The sequence below is a fragment of the Solanum tuberosum genome, unplaced genomic scaffold, assembly GCF_000226075.1.
Source record: "Solanum tuberosum cultivar DM 1-3 516 R44 unplaced genomic scaffold, SolTub_3.0 scf00073, whole genome shotgun sequence".
Lineage (NCBI taxonomy): Eukaryota > Viridiplantae > Streptophyta > Magnoliopsida > Solanales > Solanaceae > Solanum > Solanum tuberosum.
The window spans coordinates 1054329-1078111 of record NW_006239002.1 but is presented as its reverse complement, the minus strand read 5'-3'; the positions used below and the strand labels follow the sequence as shown (position 1 = coordinate 1078111).

At 35.9% G+C, this 23783-nt stretch overlaps 1 pseudogene; it reads right to left on the bottom strand.

Annotated features, from left to right (window-relative positions):
• Positions 1–32: 32 nt before the first annotated feature.
• Positions 33–23376, bottom strand: LOC102590989 (pentatricopeptide repeat-containing protein At5g39710-like; annotated as a pseudogene).
• Between the last annotated feature and the right edge of the window lie 407 nt (positions 23377–23783).

The window sequence follows — 23783 nt, the reverse complement described above, 5'->3', positions numbered from 1 at the left end:
TCTAAATTTCCAAGGAAATGATCTCACACGACAATAGAATGATCCTACAAAGATCTCATGACTTATATATTAGCATCTCCTGGGCAAAAACACTATATAACCAAAACAACATTTGTAATGGATCATAAAACTGATCTCCACTTCGCACCATACAAGTGAAATATTTATTCAGCTTTTCTTTTTCCTTGGAAGAGGGTTTTTGTATAGGGAAAACTATCGGTTCAATATAAAACAGAGTTTAACGGCCAACTTCGTCAGTTGAGTTGTCCTGGAAGTAGAAGCCTAGTAATAAAATAGAGCTTCGTTAAAGCCAATAATTAACCCCAACTAGATTTTCCAAAGAACAGGTAGTGATCGTGAACATGATCTTGAAGGACATATGTCCCATCCAAGTAGCTTCAGAGCTTCCTGAACAACAGAAGACGGCGCAGTTGTTTAATAAGATAATCACGTCCAGCTGGATAAGCAAGGAAAGATCATCTACATAATAGCGTTAGTTCTTATTTCAGGCAATTAAACTCTCAGATTCAACTGAAAACTTCAGATACTGTGGATACCTATTTTGCACTCTATGAAGCAACCAGGTACAGCCTTGCCACACCACTGTGAAAATGCAACTGATGTGTCTGATCTTAGCTTGTACTAAAATGCTCAGCTTCACAAGCTTGACACTGAGCACCAACATTAGGTACATCATATACTCCAGAAGCAATACTCACCAGCTTATATAAGAAACTTCATGACCAATGACCACAGAAATTTGAAGGATACCCATTTTACATTATGACCAAGACTTCAAGTATCGTCATCTTCATCATGCATGAAGCAAATGAAAAATGACGTATGCTCATGGTTAGTGTTCCAAGTCTTTAACATGTGACAATCTGATTAAAGTATCCATGTCCTTAACCATCCCACAAATATGTATCGACAACCGACCCAGTGTAATACCTTACCCCTACCTTTGTGGGTACAAAGGTTGTTTCCAATAGACCCTCGGCTCAAAAGAAATGTTTCCGAAGCAAAGATTGGAAGAAAAATATGACAAAAATCTATTGAGAAAAAGGATGTATAATGAGTTAATGACTAAGGCAAAGCCAATATATGATATAATTATTTAAAGAACTACAATCAATAGATTTAGCAACTCCCTAAGTTATTACCACTTGCTGAATAACCCGGTAAACCCAATTTTGCAAGTTGTGACCCATGGTAGTACCAACATCCCAGACGCAGTTTCAATACAACAACATACCCAGTTTCATTCTATAATTAAAACAAGAAAAGGCTTAGAAAGTTCCCAAATTCATTACGAAAAATATTGAGCATGATACATGACAAACTTTATCAGAAAAACCATCCCGCCACAGACCAATAAAAATGTTCTGAGCATTTAGAATGCCTAAGTCAGAAAACTATAAATCCAATAAGCTTAATTTACTGACTAAAAAATATTTCCCTTAGAACTGCCCCATATAAATTTTGCAAAATCATCAACCTAAGTTACCGCAATATAAAAAGAAAGAAAGAAGCCCAGGAAGAGCTCCCTAACCTTGAACAAATTTAACTTTCTGCAATAAGTATCTGATGCTCCATCAGCACAAGTAGATACGATAACTAGCATTATATAATGCTCAAGACTATCAGCAGTACATCTGTGAAGAAAATGCCTCTCGCTCAGTGAATGTTCCTATAGAAAATTCCAATATGTAAGTGAATTTTGAGATGCATGCATAACATTCAAGTTGGTATGGGAAACCAACTCTTATTATTTAGCTAGGGCAATGTTGGTAAAAAAACAATTTGGGTTGTTCCAACTTTACCGGATGTCCCCAACGGCAACGCACAATAACTTGTGTGTTTTGAGACCATCTAGAATTTCAGTTGTGCATTTCTTTATATTCTTCCGTTTTATTTAACCATAATTTCAAGAGGTTCAAAATCAATATATATACATACAAAATTTTAAAAATACCTAATATATACCGTGTAATTTTTGACCGAGGGGCTCGGGTTCGGGTGACCCCCCTCGCTACCCTCTAGATTTATGTTGCAACTTGGGGGCATTTATGAAACTCAATACTAAATTATTCTAAGTCTTAATTTCTCTGGATTATGTATTAATGGCTCTCTAGCTTCTCTTTAGTGTAAAAATTATCGACTTGTCATTATAACTTAAAAGATGATCGAAGAAACTTTTTGGTTGACTTAGTTTTCAAACTTTTTGCGGTTGAGTATACCTTATCCTAAAGCTGATAGACCTACTTCTTCAATAATAGATTCTCATCTCCGAATATGGAAGATGCAATAGCAGAAGCATTTTAGAGAACTATTTAATGACACACCCCTGATGTAGTATCCATTTAATGTGGAGTCCGCACAAACTAACCATAAATAATGGATATTGGGCTTCTTAAGTCCCACATTGTGGGATGAGGGAATTATGGATTCCTTATATGGATTTGAGTAATCCTCCCCTTATAAGCTAAAGTTTAAGGTAGAGTTAGGCCCAAAATTCATTTCTTTACATGGTATCAGAATCAAACTCATCCCAATATATGATTTACCGATATTGGGCCCCCATATTAAATAGTCCACATACTAGATGTTCGGTCTTGGGCGTGAGGCTGGGTGTTAAGTCCCATGTCAATGCGATGAGGGAACTATGGACTCCTCATACGGACTTGAGTAATTCTACCCTCATAAGCTAGCTTAGTGGGTTGAGTTGGGCCCAAATTCATTACTTTACACTAACAAACTTGTAGGCAAGCACACAATGACAAACATCGACATATTAAATGCACCCATAAAGTAGAATAGATGTATCTAATTCATTGAAATCCCATCCAATATAACAGAAGAAATATAAATCTCCAAAATAAATGCAGAATTAGCAAACTAGATGGTCTCAAAACATACAAGGTGTTGCCGTTGCCATTAAGGACATCATGTAAAGTTGGAACAACTCAAATTGTTTTAACGAACATTGCACTAGCTAGATAAAAGAGTTACCAGCTTGAACCTTATGCATGCTTCTCAAAACTTACTTCCAGCAACTGCCATTGGAGATAGAGACATAGAGTGTTCTGTAGTAGTAGGTGGTGATACGAGCAGCATAGCTCCAAGAACAATCTCATTAGGAGGAATGTATTTGTTCCTTGCATAAATTAGAATATTTTCATCATCGACAGAGATTTTCAAAGTCTGGCTCCTGTAGATTAGTATGAAGTTGCCTCTAGAGTCTTTCAACAGGTGACAAAATGTGTTTTCTACGCTCTGATCTCTTTCTTCTTGGGACACTCTCAGGATTCCAGAGAGGATCTTTGACTGCTTCTCCTAACAAAAGGTGAATGTTAGTGTACATAAAACAATAAGGTATTAATGCAATAGATCTTTTTACTTTGTGGTAAAACCTTTATTATTTGTATGGTTAAAGTGTAGTTGAACTGATCAGTTCATACCTTTATCGAAAATCCAAATTACCTGTAATTTGTCGATGCCAATTCATTGTGTAAAGGAAAGTAAGTTTTTGAAGCTTAGGGGAGACACTATAATTAATGATCAATGAGCAAGAAAGAAACCCAATACTTTGTCTATAAGAGTATTATATAGTGATTGATTCCCTATTTTGTCTATAGAATATTTTGGCATAAAATTATATCTCCCACCAATACTACTTCCTTTTTTGGCAAAATAATTAACTTTGTAGATTAAGCATTCTACGTTTCAAACAAAACTAAGAATATGAAGGTACGGCCCTTTTAAGAGTTCCACATATGGGATGGGTAATTGGTCTCCTTATATGGACTTGGACAATCCTCACACTATGAGTTGGGCTTTGGGGTTGAGTTAGGCCCGAAATCTATTCTTTAACAAACCCAAAAGTAGCCTTTTTCAGTTGTATGACCCTCCAGAGCCTAAGATGCTTATCCAGTCCCATGAATCACTCCTATGGTTTCCTTTTTCAGCTATTATCATTTACACCGCTCTGCCACTGTGTAAAAGAATGACGGAGATTTTAATGTTCTCATTTCTTCCCATGTCCTATTTTCCTTTTCTAAGTAGTAATGAATTTTACTCTATTCGCTCCTTTCTACTGTTTTTGTATTTCCTGACCTTCTAAGAAGTTTTATGGTAGTGAATACATTTTTCTGGTTTCTACAATGCTTGTTGCTTTTATTAAACTACTTCGTATTACTTAAAAGTCAATCAAGTAATATAAAGCTTTTGAAGAGTTATATTGGGTAAAGTGGCAGATCAAGGATTTTCACTAAGGGGTTCGAAAAATAAAAATGTGGTGCTTGAGTTTTTAACTGAAACCTCAAGGTGAATTTTGAACCCCCTAAACCACTTAGTCCACCTCCAATCTCATGTTCAAGAGGTTCAAAATACCGTGTAATTTTTTGTTAAGGGGGTTCAGGTGAACCCCTCGCTACCCTCTAGATTTATGTTGCTACTTGGGGGAATTTATGAAACTTAATACTAAATTATTCTGACTCTTAATTACTCCTAGATTATGTATTAATGGCTCTCTAGCTTCTCTTTAGTGTAAATATTATCGACTTATCGTTATAACTTAAAAGGAGATCGAAGAGACTTTTTGGTTGACTTAGTTCTCAAACTTATTGTGGCTGAACATACCTTATCTAAAGTTGATATACCTATTTCTTTAATAATCAAACTCCCATCTCTGAATATGGAAGATGCAATCGCAGAAGCATTTTAGAGAACAATTTAACGACACACCATTGATGTAGTATCCATGTAATGTGGAGTCCCATGCAAACAAACGGTAAATAATGGATATTGGACTCTTTAAGTCCCACATCATGGGATGAAGAAATTATGGACTCCTTATATAGACTTGGGCAATCCTCCTCTCATAAGCTAACTTTTGGGGTAGAGTTAGGCCCAAAATTGATTTCTTTGCATGGTATCAGAGTCAAACTCATCCGATGTTGGGCCCAATATTAAATGATCCACATACTAGATGTCCGGTCTTGGGCGTGAGGCGGGGTGTTAAGTCCCACATAAGTGCATGAGGGAATTATGAATTCCTTATATAGACTTGAGCAATCCTACCCTCATAAGCTAGCCCGTAGGGTTGATTTAGACCCAAAATTTATTTATTTACACTAACAAACTTGTAGGCAAGCACACTATGACCGGCATCGGAATTGACATATCAAATGCACCCAAAAAGCAGAATAGACATATCTAATTCATTGAAATCCCATACAATAAAACAACAGAATTATAAATCTCCAAAATGAAGACACTATTGGCAAACTATATGGTCTCAAAACACACAAGTTGTTGAGCGTTGCCGTTGCGGACATCTAGTGAAGTTGAACAACTCAAATTGTTTTAACAAACATTGTACTAGCTAGATAGTAAGAGTTGGCTCACATACCAGCTTGAACCTTGTGCATGCATCTCAAAATTCACTTACAAATTGGAATTGGAATTTCCTACAGGAACATTCACTGAGCAAGAGGCATCATTATCTTCTGCCATTGGAGATTGAGATGCCAAGTGTTCTGTAGCAGTAGGTGGTGATACAAGCAGCATAGCTCCAAGACCAATCTCATTGGGAGGAATGTATTTGTTGCTTGCATAAATTAGAATATTTTCATCGTTGGCAGAGATATTTTCAAAGTCTGGCTCCTGTAGAATGTTATGAAGTTGCCTCTGGAGTCTTTCAACAGGTGACAAAATGCGTTTTCTACGCTCTGATCTCTTTCTTCTGGGGACACTGTCAGGATTCCAGAGAGGATCTTTGTATGCTTCTCCAAACAAAAGGTGAATGTTAGTGCACATAAAACAATAAGGTATTAATATAATGGATCTTTTTACTTTGGGGTAAAGCTTTTATTATTTGTATGGTTAATGTATAGTTGGACTGATCGGTTCATAGCTCTATTGAAAATCCAAATTACCTGTAATTTGTCGATGTCAGTTCATTGTGTAAAGGAAAGTAAGTTTTTGAAGTTTAGGGGAAACACTATAATTAATGATCTATGAACAAGAAAGAAACCCAATATTTTGACTATAGAGTATTAATATAGTGATTGATTCCCTGCGGTTTGTTTTGGTAAAACCCTGTATGTGATTTGACAATCACATCGCAATAATCGGGAAACAATAAGGATGTCCTGCATAAAAATAAATCCGAGTGTCGTGAATCTTGATACATACTTATCAAGTTGTCTTGGAGCACTTTTTTGTGGGTGTGGGGGTGGGGGGTGAGCAAATTTATCCATTTTTAATCAATAGAATAAGAGAAGTTCTTAATTGGAAGCAACAATAATATTGGGTGAACTGTTTCTTCCTTTTCTTTTGAATCAGAAGACTAAGCACTGCAGGATTACTTTTGGGGAAGGTGCATCTACAATGATTTGGCTGTCTAATTTCATCTATCTCATAATTTTCTTTGAGATTAAGAGTTTTGGGCTTACTACCATGCAAGCAGAGGAAAGAAATAGGAAGACATTAGTTCTCCATTTTTTATGACCCTTGTGCTTAAGAAAGGATTTGATTCAGAACATGCATCATATTTGCTGCGACAAGTCAAGTGCTCTATATATGAGTGAAATTATTTTACCATTTGTTTCTTCCATCTGCATGCAGTTGTCTGAGGATGACCCTGCTGAACCTAGGCTTGATATGTTATTCACTTCTTCAAGACAAGCTGAAGAGCCATCCTGTCCAGAAACCTCTACTCCAACTTCTAGCTTTTTTTCGTCACGAGCCGGCTTCATGTCAGAAGGTCGCTGATAGCTCTCTTTTTCTATGTTTCCATGTCTGGGAATATAGCCATCTAGTGTCCTCCTAACCCGCCATCTTGATCCACATGCATTGCAGAGCACTGGTTTTTCAGGTGGCCCATTTCTCCAAAGAATGGTTTCTGTTTGAGTTCACAATTAATTAGTGTTTAAACTGGGAAAAATTAAGAAAACATTCTTACAGGCAAAAACTTATCTCAGAAACTAAAGCACAGTGATCACTGACAATTAAGATTTCTTGTAAAAAGGTATAGCATGCATTTCACGAGAACAGAAGCACCACGGAACTAGAGTATTTCTTCGCCAAAACAAAAGGAAATATCTCTGTGAACTGCATAGACTTTTCAAATGTGTCAACTGTTTTTGTACTCAAATTTTCATCACCGTGTTAAGGAACCATACAAAGTAGTTGAACTTTGAGCTTTATGGTGGAAAGATTGAAAAGGATTTGCTTGATACTTCAAGGTACCATGCAGAACAGTTAGCCTCCTGGCAGACTGCATTTATTTGCATGATATTTTAAGGAGGAAAGTTACCATCTAAGCCGACAGTGATTAACTGTATAATATTCAACAGGGACTATCCCTTTCTCTAGTGCTCAACGGTAGATAATCCCCCACCCACCCACTGGCGGACCACCCACCATTTGATGGTTTATTTACTTCGTATCTTGTCATTTGGTTGTCATTTTCTTGCAACCCTTCTTCAAATACTCCTCTTTAAAGCCGATGGTCTATCAAAAACTGACTTTCTACCCCCACAAAGGTAGGGTAAGGTTTGTGTATATCCTACTCTCCCTATACCCCACTCGTGGGATTATACTTGCTATGTTGTTGTCTATGTGTCAGTAGTTTGGATCCTTCATGCTCTAAATTTTAAGATTCAGGGATACGGATCGAAGTATTGATACAGGTGGAGGGATTCGGCTAATAATAGTTCAAATATCTAAAAAGAGTTATAATACCACAATTATGAGATATTATGTGGAAAACTTCAGGAGAAAATATTGATCAAGAGAACTTACGCTTGACGCTACAATGGAAACATGGCCCCTGTTTACCCATAAAATCTGGTTCTGAATGATTCCAGTTCGAATCAGGTTGAATGTGCCGCTGCTAACCTAATTCGTTTTGCTCTCAAAATCTAAAATGACTGAGTGAGGTGACCTATCACAAGATATATGTAGACTACAACTTTCCCCTTATGACAGCTCAGCAACTTTGATTACTGTAATTTCTCAACTATTTACACTATAACTCCAATGAGAGAAGTATTTGACTCTCTATCAAAAGAAAAAGGGGTGGGGATTTAGGGGGTGGGGTGAAAGCTGGATTTGGTGAATCCTCATTATTTTATGCCTTTAGTCTAGTGGTCAAAGCTTGTTAAGCAATGAATCTGAAGGCAAGGGAGTGTTAAATAGTTTCAAGATGACAATTTGAATATATAAAAGTGAGCAAATAAAAGAGTTGCCAAATAACAACGATTTAATGCAGTAATTGCTTGCAATTGTGAAATCAGATTTAGATTTGAAAAATCCAAGGCGCTCAGATTACACTACTGAGAGCAGATCCAGCAAAAGAATGACTGCATTCAATTTCTTTGCAATAATGCTTTTTTACATCTGTTTCTCTTACTTACCAATTTTTACATCTGTTTCCCCTTGCACTAGAAGTCCAGGAGATAGATTAATCATTACTTACCAATTTGATGCCATAAAGCTTGTGAAGTATGGATGCAGAAACAGCAGCAGCATTTCAATGCCTTTGAGATAAGATAGGCATGTAAATAGTATTATCTCTTTGCAAGAGTTTTTTTGTGTGTTCTGCAAGCAGTGCTACTGGATGTTCATTTGTTGCATGAGATATTGCTTCACCATCTTGTATTATCTGCACAAAGCGATTATTCATGAAAAACAGAGAATTTTCCTTCATGCCCAATCTAGAGGAAACACTGAACTGAATAACAACACTCAGAAACTAGCTATGATGCACACGGAACAGATGTTCCTGACAATCAACATCGCACTCTAGTAAGATGAGATGTCAACTGGTAGCAAAGGAACAGCTGGTCTACTTGTGTCGTTAGAACCATAGAAAGCAAATCAATTAAATGTAACTTCTGGATGAACTTGCAAACAGTCATTTGTGGGAAAATATGAAAACACCCTGTCGCTTCCTGTGGGAAGCCTATTTAACACAAATGCACCAATATTTCTTGAGATTCATAATATGTTAGCAGAATATAGAAAGTGAGAAGACCTGGGGCAGTGCTCTTGGTCTTTTCTGATCTCGTTATGTTCTCGATTATTTTTGTATACCATAATAGTAAAACCACATTGCACGTCAATGTATGAGAAATATGGAATGTTTAAGCCAGTACTATTTTATGCAACTGGAGTTTTTATTAAAATGGAAAACGCTTTCTACCTCTAACTGGCAATTCTGGGCTGATAGACTGAGCTTCAAGTTCTTTTGATAAAAGTTACAAAACCAGAAAGTTCTGGGACTAGTTGCTAGACTTGGATTATTACATTTGTTATTAGAATGGAAAAAGTTAGTCCAGAAGTACAGAGACTAAGTGATAGCTGATCTGAAGGCAAGACACTGTAAATCAAATCCTACTCTCGAAACAGCCATGCCCATCCATAAACAGACTTCATCAATGGTACATACAATGTTCTTGAACAGAAAAGCTCCTTAGGCTGCATGGAAGGAAGATTTCACAATGGAAAACATGTATCAAATTACTGGCAGAAAGAGTTGAATTATAACAGCATTGTTTTGCTTAAGAATTACTTAAATTGCTCTTTCATCTACAATCATGTTATTGTCTAATGTAGTTTTACTATGTGAACCAAATGTACTAGTAAAAGACATCATACCTGGAGTTTTCACACTTTCTCGAATGAAATTCACTTCCTTCTCTTCGTCTTGTTTCACCTTTTCAAGTAAGCACCCTACTTATATAGCTGAGATGAATTCAAAAATTATCTGTTCATCCTTTTGTGAATGTGTTGCTGGTATATGGAACTGACCTACCACTAAAATATAGCAGATGTAATAGTGATAGGCAATAGGAACATGAGGCATCACATTGGCAAGGCCAGTAAATCAGCAACAGGAGAAGGCGATGTATCGATGGAATATATGACATAGATGCTGGGAGTTAACACTTAGCATGATAATGCCATTTCAGAAGAGGAAATCCCAATTTAGCATGATGATGCCACTTCAGAAGAGGAAAACCCCAAAAAAAAAAAATGCAGCTAATGTCCATACATTGAAATTTGCAAACATCTGAACCCAAGACTAAATATAATGAAACTTCCTAAAGAAAGTATAAAAATCCTATCTATATGTAAGTTTAACGTGCAGGATATTGACAAAAATTGAGGTATGTACTAAGTCCAAAGATAAAAGGAGTTCAAAATCTGACCTACTAAGCATGTGGAAAGTTACAATTTTCAAGCAAAGTGGGAATTTAACCCTCTCGAAAGAATGTCGCTCATCGGAGTAAATTAGCTCTCCCACATTCACAATGGCATGAGAAACCTAAATGAGGGGCAAACAATTTGTTGCAACCCAGTTTCCTGCTTGATTGATGCATTCTACCTCATGCATGGGAAAAGTTGGTGTGATTATTTTAAGACGATATGTACTTTATTGCGGCATGTGACAAAATGCGGTTTTCCCACTATTTGGAAGAAGGCCATCCTTGGCCATTTCAGTAAGTGCATTGAATACTGCATCCATGTTCCCTTCGTTGTAGTTCACCTCAACAATAACTTTTGCTAGCTCACCATCAGCAACTTTACAGGTTTCCAGTGTGCTTTGAATTACTTGATGTAATTCCTCACTCATCCCTTTTTTTAAAATATCTTTCATGAGCACAATAATACTTACTGTATGAGAAAAAATCCAAGATAAGCCATTTCTCTGAAATGGATTCAAGGCTCTATGCAAATTCCCACTCCTGGAATGACCGTGTATAAGTAAGTTATAAGCTACTTCACTCGGCTTCTTGTGTTTTTGCAGCATCAACTCAAAAACTTGGTCAGCTTCATTCAACAAACCTTTCATGCAGAATCCTTTAATAAGATCTACCGCACTCTTCAATTCAAGATCTTTGCAACTTTCTATTAGCATGGCATAAGTAACACTATTTGGCACTGATTGCTCATACAACAACTTGAACAGAAGCCGCTTTGCTTCCCTAGTGCGAGCTTGTTTGTTAAGCCCATTGATTAGGACATTGTAAGTGACGACATCAGGAAAGAGACCCTTATAGATCATTTTGTTATGCAGGTGAAAAGCACCTTTAATATCCCCATTTGCACAGTATGCACCAATAAGTGTAGTATATGTAAACTTATCTGGTTGCAGTCCTACTCTCAACATCTCTTGGAAAAGTTCACAAACTTCAGTCAGTCTTTGCTTCTCATAAAGACCTTGAATTAGGGATGAATAAGTAATAACATCAGGTAAAACCCCTTTTTCAACCATCTGCTGCTTTACACAAAATGCTCTTCCCAACCCACAGTTTCTACAGAACCCAGATATTATTGTACTATAACTTACAACATCTGGGACCAGCCTTCTCTGTTCCATCTCTTGAGTCACGCGTAAAGCATCTTCCATCCTGCCCACTGCACAATGCCCATTAATTAACGCATTGTAAGTTACAATTGAAGGGGAAAATCCATTTGAAATCATTTCATTCAAAAGCCTCATTCATAAGACCCTGCTGAGAAAATCAACAATCAATGTTGTGTAAATTCTATCATTGGGATATAATCCCCTAGCATGCAGTTGATCAAAGAATTTCATTGTGCGGTGCAAATTCCCGGTCTTGCACATGCTATTAATCAAAGAAGTCATAACATCTTGAGACAGCCCATTCCTTAACATTTCTGAGTGCAAAACAAGTGCTTGGTGAAAGTTACCCTCTCTACAATAGCCATTTACCAGTGTGTTATAGGTTACTTCATCAGGCATTAATCTCTTTCCCCTCATCTCTTTCAAAATCTCACTCGTCTATTTCATCCTTCCTTCTCGACACAACCCATTAATAATAATAGCATTATATGTGACCACACTTGGTTCCAAGTTCCTCACTTGCATTAGCTTCAACAATTCGACTGCCTCATCAATCTTATCTATCTTACAATAATCACCTATTAGGGTATTATAGGTTACAACATTTCGCAAGCAGCCAGTTTTTTCCATTTCATTGAAAACAACCAAACCCTTTTGCAGATCCCCTTTTGCACAAAGCCCTCGGATCATAATATTATAAGTATACACATTAGGTGATACCCCAGATTTAACCATATCATCATAAAGATTTTGAGCTAATTCGAAAGACTTTAACCATATCATCATTAAAAATTTGAGCTAATTCGAAAGACCCATTACATGAAATGCACTTGCATTGAAGATTGAAGAATTGGTGGTTGCGTGCCCAGTTGATGAATCTTAGAACAAGGGGTTTATTGAATCGGCATTGGAAAAGAACGGAAGAAGCATATTGAGGGGTGAATTGGGAAGAAATGGAGTCCAAGGAAATTGGGTCGTAGCCTTTAAGAATGAATACAGCCCTGTCGACAAAAAGGGTGCTGGAGGAAGGAGGTGGTGAGCCTAGGGTTTTGGATTGGACTTGCCGAGTTGAGCTATGGAGGGCTCTCCGGTAGGGTTTAACAGTAGCATATCGGAAAAAGCTACAACCGGAGTTACGGCGACTGTGATAACATGTTAATACCAGTTACAAAAAAATGCCCTGCAATTTAAGGAATTCAGCATATGACTAAACCCAAAATTAGAGAGGACAAATATAATTTACAACATAAGCTACCTTATAGTAACTACTATAATTTATTTATTTATTTTTGAAGTAGTTGCAATTATTTGCAGAATTTTTTTAGAAATTAGTGCAATGTATTATATTATAGATCTTCCAAAAATAGATTATAAAAAAGCTACTTATTCTCATTCTCTCCTTCTTCCTTAGCTAGTATGTTTGTGATCTTATTTTGTTTCTTGTATTCTCAGTTCTCTCCTACCTTATCTAGTATATCTACGACCCTATTTAGTTTCACGTAGACGTATGCTAGCTCAGGGTTTCTCAACATCGTCATCAATAATAGTAATTTTCATTGTTATTCTTAGTAAGAGGATTAACAAACAGCAAGACATGTATTTTTTAGAAAGAAAAACAGCAAGGTACGTATAAGGAGATCAGATTTTACACATAGAACATGCAACTATAATTTGTCTCACAGAAAAGAGTGTCCAGATTTTGATGCTTTTTTCAAGATAAAGTTAGCTGCTTGGTACATCCCTGCTCACATATACTGTAAACCCAACAAAGAAAGGTATATATAAAGGACATTATTAACCATGTGTATAAATGTTCATGTTGTGCTTCTCGTGTGCCATAACAGACATGGTTACTGTGTAAAAAAAAAAAATTCACAACCACCAGTGCCAAGGTAAGGCATGTCTAAGTATTTCAAGGTGAAGGTATTTCTCAAAACATACTGTTGGTGAAGAGATCATTTTTTTCGTTGGACGTGAAGTATTTATGTAATCCATCTGATAAAGAAAAAATAATTAAGTTGAACAAAAAACAGCAAAAGATTCATAAGAATTTTAGTGATTTGCTAAAGCAATTCACAACTTTTCTGGCAAGAACAGATTCAAATTCTAGCTAAATATTTCAAAAATAGTTCCCACTTATCGACCACAATCCAATAAACTTGATCATAGATGCAAATGTGTGTTGTATTTAGGTATAACCAAAACCAAACAAAACACCCAATATTTTGACATACCTCCATCTCAATGATGTGTCTAATCATTATTTCTGAAGATCCCAGTCCTTCATGCAAAAAAAATTCCTATAACCTCATCCATGCACTTTCTCAAAATTGGGAACGTTGCAACTCATTGACCATACAATGGTGGCTCATCTACGAAGGAATCATTCGAGTTAGAACAACAATTATAAGAAAGCATTACCGGAATAAAAAGGTAGCCAACAATGGCCTACTTTAACCGGCTCATCATATATAAATCTTGCACACTGAAAACTCGGTTTCATGAAACATGCTATTTGCCTTCAGATGTGAACTTGAAATGGGACCTGCATATTTACACAATAATTAAGATGCAACCAACCAAATGTCATAAAAACTACAACAAGTATTGATTAAGTGCTGAACTATTGGCTCAAAAGCAAACGCAAGGGAATAGGTTAATCCTTTGGAGTTACTTCTGGCACAAATAAAGCGGATTTGGGACGTGTGGCTTTTTGAGGTCATCATCGGTTAAATCTTCACAAGGATTAACTTCCTCTACAGGAGAAAGAGAAATCTGATGAAATTTGATAAGCAACTGAACCTAGGACAAACATTCCAATTGTACGCATCAACATACTAATATGAAAAGTTAATGAAAAGTTCTTGTGTTTGTCATTCACATCATTTTACAGCCTTGAAAATTTAGAACGCTTGTATAGGAGGGAACCCTATTGTAAATACTTGTGGTTTATTGACAGAAGGAGCTAGTCGATAAAAGACTATTCAAAATGGAGGATTTCAATTATGCGACTATGTTCCTGGATGAAAACCAACTTACGTGGGCAATATTTATTTATAGATTGTATATGTGCACAGCCCTTAGCAACAATTTATGAAGACCACCACCAACAAAAAATTTAATGCCCAACAAAAGCATTTTAAGCCCATTCAGAGTTGGCCATTCCAACAAAAGCATACATTGTAGCTACCTATTGACAAAAATGGAATCAACATCGTTTATGTGCAAACATTAGCAAGTCTATAGATGAATTTCGATTCTCCAAGCAAGAAAAGAATAATGTAGGCATTTCAAACATTAGTAAATATGAAAGAAAGTGGACCTCCAAACTCTTCACAAATATGTCCTGAAAAATGTACTGAACTCTTTCTCCACCAGAAACCTCAGAAGTTGACATTTCTTCTTTGTTTCCTTCTAATCATTGAAGAGAATGCTGCTCTCAACCAAAAGAAAAAAGACAGACACCAGTAAAAAGGTTAGAAGTGTAAATGGTCAACTAATATGATATTTTATGCTGGACAGCAACATCAGATTTAGGAGATAGAAACTAGTAGAGGACTACTATCAAACATTGCAAGGTTTAGGCCACATTACCTTCACTAACGAGAAGGTCTATTAAATGGGAGTATGGGACAAACTAGTTAGTCAATTAGGTAGGAGTCCTTCAAGTCTTAAAAATTAGGTAGAAGTGACAAATAGTATTAATTAGGTTAAAAGATGATTTCTCAATAGTCCCAAACTTTTAACTTCCACACTTTAGTCCAACAACTGTCATAGTTGTGGGGACAACTTCTTTAGTCGTCCAACAACTTTAGCAGTTGTCCAGACAACAACGAAAGATGTTATTAGTTTAGTCCTTTTATTAATATTAAAAATAAAAAAGTAGAGAAAAAGTGAAGGGGAAAGATGTTATTAGTTTAGTCCTTTTATTAATATTAAAAATAAAAGAGTAGAGAAAAAGTAAAGGGGACCCACTTGTCCTATTTTTTTAATTGGAAACCTTTAAGGCACTTTTAGCTCATTTTTCTTTCACTGTACTTGAAAAGAATGTTCAGCAGGAGAGCACCCATACCAGCCTAGATTCAGAGGATTAGCACAACGATGTCAATAAAAAGTTCAGGAACACTAACTGAACAAACTACAGTACACCTAGCAGAAAGAAATCCTCCAGGACTCAACAATTGGTAGTAATGTGACAAAGAACTCCCGAGAACTTCAGGACAGTGTCTAGTAAAGCGTCGGGAAGACAAAAGAAGTTACCTTTGACTCCATGATCTCCCCATAGCTAGCATGCTCCTTTGCAGCAGTCACAAGTGCAGCACTAATGCATGATTTCAATCCTGGAAGAAGTGTTCTGATGTGTTGCACCAAATTCTGCATTAAACAAGAAGTTCAAGGTAATATCTGATTCCAAAGCAACAAGATGTCCCATAACCACAGCTGGAAATCAAACAGCAAGCATGGGAAATTTGCATTTTCCATGGAACAGGACAATGACTGTGATTGGGGTGAAGGTGGGTGATAGACAATCATCTAATTGATGTGGAAAACAACAAAAACAGAAGAGGCATCTGTTGCACAAATGCAAGTAAAAAAGGTGCAACCATAACTAGGGAAGATATCATTAACTTGTCTTTGTCTATATAGAATATAACCCCAGAAATAAGTCAAAAATCACAAGGAAGACACGACTGTCATCAAACAAACAGCAAGACATGTATCTATTAGAAAGAAAAACAGCAAGGTACATATTAGGAGATCAGATTTTACACATAGAACATGCAACTATAATTTGTCATACAGAAAAGAGTAAATGTTCATGTTGTGCTTCTCGTGTGCCATAACAGACATGGTAAATAAAAATTTACAACCACCAGTGACAAGGTAAGGCATGTCTAAGTATTTAAAGGTGATTCTCAAAACATGACAGTCGTTCTGGTCCCCTCTGGTGTTCAATGGTTAAAACTTTCTCTATTATTTTATCTGTCCTTTAGGCCTATTATAGGGTGCTACCTCAGACTCTTCTATTGAAACAAAAGGAAAGAGTGCAGAGAGAAATCATAAAGCTTGAACAGTTTATTGCCTCTATTGATCGATCATAGGTTTAATTGTAGATGCTTCAGAAATAGTCCTTTTTCCTTGGGTTTTTTGGTTATACCACCCTATTAATGCTTTTAATTATCCTTAAAAAGAATTGCATTATTTATGGATTCAAATTAAGACACTGGCTTGTGGTATTCAATAAAGATTACTTTGTGTTCAAAAAAGAAAATCGCACAACAATATGAAAGCTAGAAGTTCAATACAAATTAACAACCAAGAGACTGAAAAAGAAAATAAGACCTGAAATGTATCCCATGTTCAGACATGAAGGTAAATATGCAATCTACACCAGTGTATTTAAAAGGTAAGTATTGCCAGGGTTACAGGACTCTTGTCCTAAAGTTTAAGCTTTTGTTGTGCAAAGATGACCAGGAAAATGGTCAAAACCACATAACTCCAAGGGTATCAGATTTAGTAAGAATGTCAAAAACATGCAATTAGATAAACAAAGCCACTCCACGAAAAGAAAACTTGGTAGAGGTGCCTCTCCGAGACCATAAAGACTAGATATCCATGAAGAAAGTGGACAATTTTCATTTTTGGTTCTACACCAATCAGAATATGTCTAATAAGAATAAAAGGTTTTAAAAGAGATATGGTAAACTCATATGCAACTCCAAAACATACATATGAAAGCTCAGATGAGAAAAAATAAAGCAAAAACAAAAGCTCATAAGATAAACTATATTCTCCACCAAAAGGGTAGCTAGATGTATTACCTCCTGATTACAATTCACAGTACCAACATAACCAAGTCGAATCCATCTGCTGAAACAATGCAAATCCAACCGATTTAAAGAATTATCAGAGAAATATATGATAAACACAAGGATGAAATTCATTTCCTTTCATGCTGACCTTTGTGATGACTCCAATGGTTCGATAACCTGCAAGAAGAATATCTCATATAAGAAAGCACCTAAATTCCCTAGCATAGAATATATTGTTGCAACATACCGACAGGGTCAGCAATCTGAAGAGCATCTTAGTTGGCTAAGTCTGAATTAGCCGGTGTTACAGCCAATATTAAGCAGCTTGGGAGCTTAACATACGACATTATCATTGTTCTGTTCTGAGATTCGATATCAGAAGGTTGATATCCGCATTTATTTGCTCCTGCTTCTTTTTCTGTCTCCGCCTAATGACAATGATGAAAGATTGACAGTCAGAAAAGAGAATGAATTACTGAAATTTTAAGGAAAAGAAATCACATGAACAATAAACTGAGATGCATTATGTTGAGTGTCCTTCCCTCATACAATCCTTGCTTCTAGATGTTACTATGGTCTATGCATATATTTCCTAATCAAAATCCATGGCTATCTTCTTTAACCATAACTGATGCACATAGAAGCCAATAATCATTCAGTCAGAACTACTATTTCTCCGTGCCTCAGCCAGGATACATTACAATAGGGAAGAGCATTGTCTCTTTGAAAGATAACTTACATTAGCGTCAGTTTTTCAACTACATATTGTCATGACCAAAGTAAATCCTATGCAAAAGAAAGAGGAGCATCCACTAATTAATGGGAGAAGTGTACAAACGAGATGACAACAAACTGTTTTACAATCTAAGATGAGTGATACTTGGGACGCATGTAATCTAAGCAATAATATCATAGCAACACAATTTAAACAACATGCGCTTACTAATACTTCACAATTTATTGATTTGATCTTGAAACTTGAAGAAACCCTCTTATTTTATTTGGTCATTTCTTGATTTGATCTTGAGACTTACAGTGCACCAGTTTAAATCCATTGAGTTTAAACTAAAATTAAGTCTAATACAAAGTCTTGCAATTCAAGAATACCTAAATCTCCGAACGAATTTCATTGAAAGAATCGTTTATCAACTCTCCCCATTCCTCATCAAGATTAAGTTTGGTTTGAACAAGTGGGCGCCTGGTACAAATATCAGAACAATGTAAATATGTCATCAATGACTTTGGCAATAAGACCCAGCAAAAAATATTTTCTAAAGATTATAAAGAGTCCAAGAAAATGAAATGAATGATACTAAGCAGCAACAGAAAAGTTCATGGTGCTTGTTGAACTAAAGAGTACCATAAGTTACATGAGTAAGGACTTTTTCATAAAGCAGCATTTGCATTCCTTATATACAATATTCAGTCCTATCTTGTCAATAAAATATTTAACTTTGTCAAAATAACTAATAACTCATGTATGTTCATGTAACAAACATGTGGCATAAATGAACAACATCATGTATCACCAGATAGAAACACACATGACACTGTAGTTTTCTCGACCTCTGGAGCAAGCTGAACAACCTGTTCTCAGTCAAGAACACTAGTCAATACAAATAATTTAAGTTTCTTATACTTGATATTTGAAAGCTGTGCGATGTCAATCAGGGAGACGATGGAGAAACCAAACATGGAGATGATGAAGCAGAAAGGGCCTACCTGATCAGGGACAAAACCACCAACTGATCTAGCAAGGATAGCACGTGATTTTAGACTTCTTTCTGAGGCTGGCACTTTTTCTAGATCTACTCCATCCTAAGGCAATATACAAATAAAAAATTAAGATCAGTATGATAGAATTTGCAAGACCATTTGCAAAAGTTTGTGAAACAGTAAATGAAGCATTTATTTTCTGCCACAGATATTGTGCAGCAATCCTAGATGACTTTACCTGCTGTGAAGCCATCTCGTGAGCTTTATTCCCACTGATAAAATTATAAAATTTGGATGTGAAGTATTTATGTAATCCATCTGCAACAGAAAGAATAATTAAGTTGAACAATATAAAAATATTAACAGCAAAAGATTCATTAGAATTTTAGTGATTTGCTAAAGTATAACACAAACTTTTCTGGCAAGAACAGATTCTAGCTAAATATTTCAGAAACAGTTCACACTTACGATCAATTCAATAAACTTGATCATAGATGCAAATGTGTGTTGTATTTAGGTATTAGCAAAACCAAATAAAACACCCAATATATTGACATGCCTCCATCTCAGTAATGTGTCCAATCATTACTTCTGAAGGCTGCCCCAGTCCTTCACACAAAAACTCTCCTATAACCTCATCCATGCGCTTTATTAAAATTGGGAACTGTTGCAACTCATTGACCATACAACGATGGCTCATCTATGAAGGAATCATTCAAGTTAGAACATCAATTATAAGAATGCATTACCGGGATAAAAAGGTAGTCAACAATGGCCTACTTTAACCAGCTCAACACATATAAATCTTGCACACTGAAAATCCGGTTCCATTAAACGTGCTATTTACCTTTGGATGAGAACTTCGAATGGGACCTGCATATTTACACAATAATTAAGATGCAACCAAAAAAATGTCATAAAACCTACAGGAAGTATTCAATGAAGTTCTGAACTATTGGCTGAAAAGCACACGGAAGGAACAGGTTAATCCTTTGGAGTTACTTCTGGCACAAATAAAGCGGATTTGGGACCCATTACATTTTGAATGGCAGTTTGGATGTCATCATCAGTTAAATTTTCACAAGGATAAACTTCCTGCAAGAGAAAGAGAAATCTCATGAAATTTGAGAAGCAACTGAACCTAGGATAAGCATTCCAATTGTACTCATAAACATACTAATATGCAAAGTTACTGAAAACCTCTTGTGTTTGTCATTCACATCTTTTTACAGCCTTGAAGATTTAGAACGCTTGTATATGAGGATACCATATTGTAAATACTTGTGGTTCATTGACAGAAGGAGCTAGTCGATAAACGACTATTCAAAATGGAGGATTTCAATTATGCGACTATGTTCCTGGATGAAAACCAACTTATGTGGGAAATATTATTTATGGATTGTATATGTGCACAGCCCTTAGCAACAATTTATGAAGACTACACCAATAAAAAATTTAATGCCCAGCAAAAGAATTTTAAGCCCATTCAGAGTTGGCCATACCAACAAAAGCATACATCCTAGCTACCTATTGACAAAAATGGAATCAACGTCGTTTATGTGCAAACATTAGAAAGTCTATAGATGAATTCAATTCTCCAAGCAAGAAAAGAATAATGTAGGCAATTCAAACATTAGTAAATATGAAAGAAAGCGGAACTCCAAACACTTCACAAATATGTCCTGAAAAATGTAATGAACTTTCTCCACCAGAATGCTCAGAAGTTGACATTTCTTCTTTGTTTCATTCTATCATTGAAGAGAATGCTGCTCTCAACCAAAAGAAAAAAACAAAATAAAAAAGACAGACACCAGTGAAAAGGTTAGAAGTGTAAATGGTCAACTAATATGATATTTTATGCTGGACAGCAACATTAGATATAGGAGATAGAAACTAGTAGAGGACTACTATCAAATATTGCAAGGTATAGGCCACATTACCTTCACTGTACTTGAAAAGAATGTTCAGAAGGAGAGCACCCATACCAGCCTAGATTCAGGGGATTAGGACAACGATGTCAATAAAAAGTTCGGGAACACTAATTGAACAAATTACAGTACACCTAGCAGAAAGAAATCCTCCAGGACTCAACAATTGGTAGTAATATGACAACAAACTCCCGAGAACTTCAGGACAGTGTCTAGTAAAGCGTCAGGAAGACAAAAGAAGTTACCTTTGACTCCATGATCTCCCCATAGCTAGCATGCTCCTTTGCAGAAGTCACAAGTGCAGCACTAATGCATTATTTCAATCCTGGAAGAAGTGTTCTGATGTGTTGCACCAAAATCTGCATTAAGCAAGAAGTTCAGGGTAATATCTGATTCCAAAGCAACAAGATGTCCCATACCATAGCTGGAAATCAAACAGCAAGCATGGGAAATTTGCATTTTCCATGGAACAGGACAATGACTGTGATTGGGGTGAAGGTGGGTGATAGACAATCATCTAATTGATGTGGAAAACAACAAAAACAGAAGAGGCATCTGTTGCACAAATGCAAGTAAAAAAGGTGCAACCATAACTAGGGCAGATATCATTAATTTGTCTTTATAGAAAATAACCCAGAAATAAGTCAAAAATCACAAGGAAGACACGACTGTCATCAAACAAACAGCAAGACATGTATCTATTAGAAAGAAAAACAGCAAGGTACATATTAGGAGATCAGATTTTACACATAGAACATGCAACTATAATTTGTCATACAGAAAAGAGTAAATGTTCATGTTGTGCTTCTCGTGTGCCATAACAGACATGGTAAATAAAAATTTACAACCACCAGTGACAAGGTAAGGCATGTCTAAGTATTTAAAGGTGATTCTCAAAACATGACAGTCGTTCTGGTCCCCTCTGGTGTTCAATGGTTAAAACTTTCTCTATTATTTTATCTGTCCTTTAGGCCTATTATAGGGTGCTACCTCAGACTCTTCTATTGAAACAAAAGGAAAGAGTGCAGAGAGAAATCATAAAGCTTGAACAGTTTATTGCCTCTATTGATCGATCATAGGTTTAATTGTAGATGCTTCAGAAATAGTCCTTTTTCCTTGGGTTTTTTGGTTATACCACCCTATTAATGCTTTTAATTATCCTTAAAAAGAATTGCATTATTTATGGATTCAAATTAAGACACGACTGTCATCAAACAAACAGCAAGACATGTATCTATTAGAAAGAAAAACAGCAAGGTACATATTAGGAGATCAGATTTTACACATAGAACATGCAACTATAATTTGTCATACAGAAAAGAGTAAATGTTCATGTTGTGCTTCTCGTGTGCCATAACAGACATGGTAAATAAAAATTTACAACCAGCAGCTACAAGGTAAGACATGTCTAAGTATTTAAAGGTGATTCTCAAAACATGACACTCGTTCTGGTCCCCTTCTGGTGTTCAATGGGTAAAACTTTCTCTATTAATTCATCTGTCCTTTAGGCCTATTATAGGGTGCTATAATGCCTCATAACTCTTCTATTGAAACAAAAGGAAAGAGTGCAGAGAGAAATCATAAAGCTTGAACAGTTTACTTGCTCCTGCTACTTTTTCTGTCTCCGCCTAATGACAATGATGAAAGATTGACAGTTAGAAAAGAGAATGAATTACTGAAATTTTAAGGAAAAGAAATCACATGAACAATAAACTGAGATGCATTATGTTGAGTGTCCTTCCCTCCCTCATACAATCCTTGCTTCTAGATGTTACTATGGTCTATGCATATATTTCCATATCAAAATCCACAGCTATCTTCTTTAACCATAACTGATGCACATAGAAGCCAATAATCATTCAGTCAGAACTACTATTTCTCCTTGCCTCAGTCAGGATACATTACAATAGGGAAGAGCATTGTCTCTTTGAAAGATAACTTACATTAGCGTCAGTTATTCAACTACATATTGTCATGACCAAAGTAAATCCTGTGCAAAAGAAAGAAGAGCGTCCACTAATTAATGGGAGAAGTGTACAAATGAGATGCCAACAAACTGTTTTATAATCTAAGATGAGTGATACTTGAGACGCATGTAATCTAAGCAATAATATCATCATAATTAGCAACACAATTTAAACAACATGCGCTTACTATAATACTTCACAATTTATTGATTTGATCTTGAAACTTGAAGAAACCCTTCTATTTTTTTGGTCTTCTTGAGACCTGAAGTGCCCCAATTTAAATCCATTTGAGTCTAAATTCAAATTAAGTCTAATACTACAAAGTCTTGCAGTTCAAGAATACCAAAATCTTCGAACGAATTTCATTGAAATCATAGAATCGTTTGCCAGGATGGGGAAAAAACTCTCATCAAGATTAAGTTTGGTTTGAAGGAGTTGTAGAACAAGTGGGCGCCTGCTACAATGTACTATTGGTTTGAAGGAGAGAAAGAAGTTATTCTCTCGCAGTGCCCAAGAGAATGTTTTCTCATTCGGGATCATCTCTGCAAATTTTGAGTTTAGAGACGAAGAAAAGGAAGTTGTGGAGTCTGAGTGAAGCGAGGGTCTTATTTATATGTGATATAATTCTAGAGAGCCTTCCGGTTAGCTTAATTTCCACGTCAAACGCGTTTTTTAGTTTCTAAAACTACATGAGTATATCACTTTCTTTTTTTCAAACCTATTAAGAAATCAGAAATTAAAAAAAAATAGTTTTACAAATTCACCTTTTAAAAAAATTCTTAGAAATTTTAAAATTTAATATAAATAATTTGAAAAAGAAATAATTGCAAGGATAATATAAGACAATTTTAATTAATGTTTTCTTAACTTAGTAAGGTGGACAATTATTTTTTTTGTATGATGAATAACTAAAATATAGAACGGATAGAATTTCATTTAACTTGGCACGGTATTTTAACCAAAAAAGGAAAGATTTTTG